Source organism: Budorcas taxicolor, chromosome 3, assembly GCF_023091745.1.
Source record: "Budorcas taxicolor isolate Tak-1 chromosome 3, Takin1.1, whole genome shotgun sequence".
Classification (NCBI taxonomy): Eukaryota; Metazoa; Chordata; class Mammalia; order Artiodactyla; family Bovidae; genus Budorcas; species Budorcas taxicolor.
Genome location: NC_068912.1, coordinates 70,127,539 through 70,131,244, shown reverse-complemented (window position 1 = coordinate 70,131,244; position 3,706 = coordinate 70,127,539). Strand labels below are relative to the sequence as shown.

At 40.7% G+C, this 3,706-nt stretch overlaps 1 non-coding gene across 1 annotated transcript; it reads left to right on the top strand.

Moving 5' to 3' along the window:
• Window positions 1–1,087: 1,087 nt before the first annotated feature.
• Window positions 1,088–1,159, top strand: TRNAW-CCA (transfer RNA tryptophan (anticodon CCA)). The gene has a single exon. It is a non-coding gene; the product is annotated as a tRNA-Trp (tRNA).
• The last annotated feature ends 2,547 nt before the right edge of the window (window positions 1,160–3,706 follow it).

The window sequence follows — 3,706 nt, the reverse complement described above, 5'->3', positions numbered from 1 at the left end:
CTCCTCTGGAGCAGTTTCTCAGAGCTATTTGAGACACTGTCTCCTGGGCTATAGTCCTCATTCTGCCCCCAAATAAAACTTAACTTTAACTCTCATGTTTTATTTGTGCCTTTTCCCCCCAGTCGACAGCTCTTAGTCTGGCTTTTCTAAAATCAAAGACAAATGTCTGTCGTGTGACTGCTGTGTACTCTCCAGCATTTGCTATAATCCGAGTCTGCCACTCTCCACCCACTTACAAGGCTTTCTCTGGAGTGACTGTATATTCAAGAGTGTGACTTCTTGAACCTGAAGTTGTACCAAAAATTTAATCCTGTAGTTTCTAAAAAGGACATGAGGAATGCTGAGGACTGGGCATATGTCTCTAGCTGGCTCAGATACTTTCTGTGTAATAAGGTTTGATACTCTAGGTGGCCTGCATTAGAGGTAGTGACTGAGGTGGAGGCTTTTTCTTGTTACCTGCTCTGCAGGTAATTTGGGTCAATATGTCAAATGATTGACACTGGAGTTAGTATATATTCCCAATGGACTTTGGCACAGGGTTTCCTCTTTAGTTATTAGTACTGTTGTCTCTTTGTGGATACCTTTACACGAAGCTGGGAAAAGATAAAATCCAAGACTGCTAATCTGTGGCCGCATTTACTTGCGTGCATTCGTGCTGTCACTCAGTCATGTCTGACTCTTCTGTGACCCGATAGACTGTACCCTGCCAAGCCCCTCTGTCCATGGAATTTTCCAGGCAAGAATACTGGAGCGGGTGGCCATTCCTTTCTCAAGGGGATCTTCCCAACCCAAGGGCTGAAGCCGTCTCCTGTACTGGCAGGTGCATTCTTTCCTACTGAGCCACCTGGAAAGCCCATCGCCACATTTAACACATGCGTAATGAGCATCTATATCAGGAAATCAGTTTGGGATCAGTGTTAGACTCCCTCTTAAAGAATATACATGGACTGTCCCCATCAACACCTATCAATCATTGACACGGGTCAAAGTGGATTTAGATTTCTTTCTGTGATGCATTTCCTAGACTCCTTCCTTGGCTGGAGGAAGCTCCCACAAAACAAGCTATTCCTAAGCCCTATGGATTGCTTCCCTGGTGGCTCAGAGGTTAAAGCATCTGCCTCCAATGCAGGAGACCCGGGTTCGATCCCTGGGTCGGGAAGATCCCCTGGAGAAGGAAATGGCAATCCACTCCAGTATTCTTGCCTGGAGAATCCCATGGACGGAGAAGTCTAGTAGGTTACAGTCCACGAGGTCGCAAAGAGTCGGACACGACTGAGCGACTTCACCTTCACCTTCAAGCCCTATGGATTAGCAAAATTGTCCTAAGACAGTTTTAAATAACATTAAAAAAAAAATCACTGGACCAAAGGAAAAGGTAGCATTGGAAAAAGAACTAAGGATTGAGCCGAGGTGTTTTCCTGTCTGTGAGACATGGTTGAAGAGGTTGAAAGAGCCAGGTCAAAGTGACCTGCTGTTCTTGAGTTATCTTGTGCAGAAAAAAAGCTTTTACATTGCGAATTGTGGAGGCCCCTTGGCACACATAGGATTTCTTGCCTCTGTAAAGCTGAGCTAAAGACATTATAAAATGCTACCTGATTTTTCTTCCCTTTTCTGAAGCATACAAGTTATTTTGTACTTCTCTGGCCAAAGCTACTTTGGATAGCAGGAGCGAACAAATGCATTGAAATATAAGTGTGTAGTTGGCAACCTCAAGCTACACTAGGTGTCCCTCATTTTTGTCCCTAGGTCACCTTTTGTGATGGTCAGTTTTGTGTCAACGTGTCACGTTTTAAGTAGATTGTTTTACGTAGATTACCCTCCATGATGCAGGTAGGCCTCATGCAATCAGTTGAAAGCCACAGGACAAAAATTGAGGTTTCCCAGAGAAATAATTCTGCCTTAGTACTGCAATACAGAAACTCATCAGGGCCCATAATTGTATGAGAAAATTCCTTAAAATAAATCTATCTATCTATACATATATATATATATATATATATATATACACACACACACACACACACACACACACACACACACATTTTACTCCATGTGTTTTACTCAGCTCTCATCTCTACTCCGTTCTAAGCTCAAGAATGTGGACTATGTCTTATATACCTTTGTATCCTCAAATTCCAGCACAGTGCCTTCTAAACTCAATGTATTCAACATTTTGAAATAATAGAATAATCCCTTCATAAAAGACTTGAATCAGAAGGTAAGTGACAACTGAGGCAAAAATGATTAACAGGGTCAGAACTAACAATCTCGGGCAAAATGAGGCTGGAAAGCAGGCAGCCCAACAAGTGTAATAGCTAGGGTTAAAAGCCAGGAATGCCAAAGGCCTGGAAATTAAATGAGTTTAATCTCAGGCCACCAACATAATGTCAGCTCAGCTTTATCCTACTAATCATGTGACCACTGGCATGACAGTTCACCTTCTTAGGCTCAGGGTAGCTGATCTGTTTGATCTTTTAACACACATATTATATGATTCTAAGCAAACACTAAGGTCAAAGCAAATGGACAGAAATTCAGATGGTTAAAACATGAAATAATGCTTGCTGATTCTACAAGTTATTCTCTATTTTGTATCAGGGACAGCACCGGTGACTGGGGTAGTAGCCCTGGACTATAAGCAGCAATAGTGCTGTGGAAATGGTTTGCTGAAAACTCAGACAAGGACAGAACTAGAATGACAAGGAGATGTGTGCAGGAAATATGTCCAACGCTATATAATCACAAATCTAGTAGTTAATGCATACAATTTGGCCAGTTTTTTCTTTGAAATAACTGAACTGTATTAATGAATTGTGCAGTGTTAAGTCAGCAGTATGCTTTAGCTTATTCAACAGATGAGGCAAATGTGAAAACAGATTAAGCTGACTTTTACAAAATAATTATTCCTTTATCTTTTTGAATGGGAAGAAATCTTCCATTTTGAAATGATATAAAATGCTAGTCTCTAGATTCATAACACTGCTTTTTAAACAACTTTTTCAAATGTTATTTTACTGTACAAGACTAACCTGTAAAAGAAATAACAAATAAACTTGGAAAATACAAATAGTAAAAACACTTCCGCATGGCACATGAGCCAGAAGCCAATGACGGCCCTGAATTATAAAAGTTAGCAGTGCTTTCTGTTCACTATGAAAGCAGGATTCCCAGTTCAAACTAGAAATTGTTACTCAACAGAACAAATTAGGTCAAGAGAACCAACCATACAACAACAGACAGTTGTTCATGCTGTGTTCACACGAAGAAAAACAAGAACAAAAATAACAATGAAACCTCATTTCCTGAGACATAATGTTAATGGCTTCCCTAGTGCTCAGATGGTAAAGAATCCACCACCAATGCAGAATGCAGGCGACCTGGGTTTGATTCCTGGTCAGGATGATCCCCTGAAGAAGTAAATGGCAACCCACTCCAATATTAATGCCTAGGAAATCCCATGGAGAGGATCCTGGTGGGCTAAGTCCATGGGGTTGCAAAGAGCTGGACATGACTGAGCGACTAACATATGTATTATTGATGGCAAGATTTCCAGGTAATTAACCTTTTATTTAGTTTAGATAAAGACTTCCAACACAGAACTCTGCTAGGAAGTAACCTTAGTTTGGTGCTATGTAAAACTGACATAAGGCAAGTATTACATGTAAAATAAACAGGAAAACCACCATTTTTAATTGCCTCTAGAATT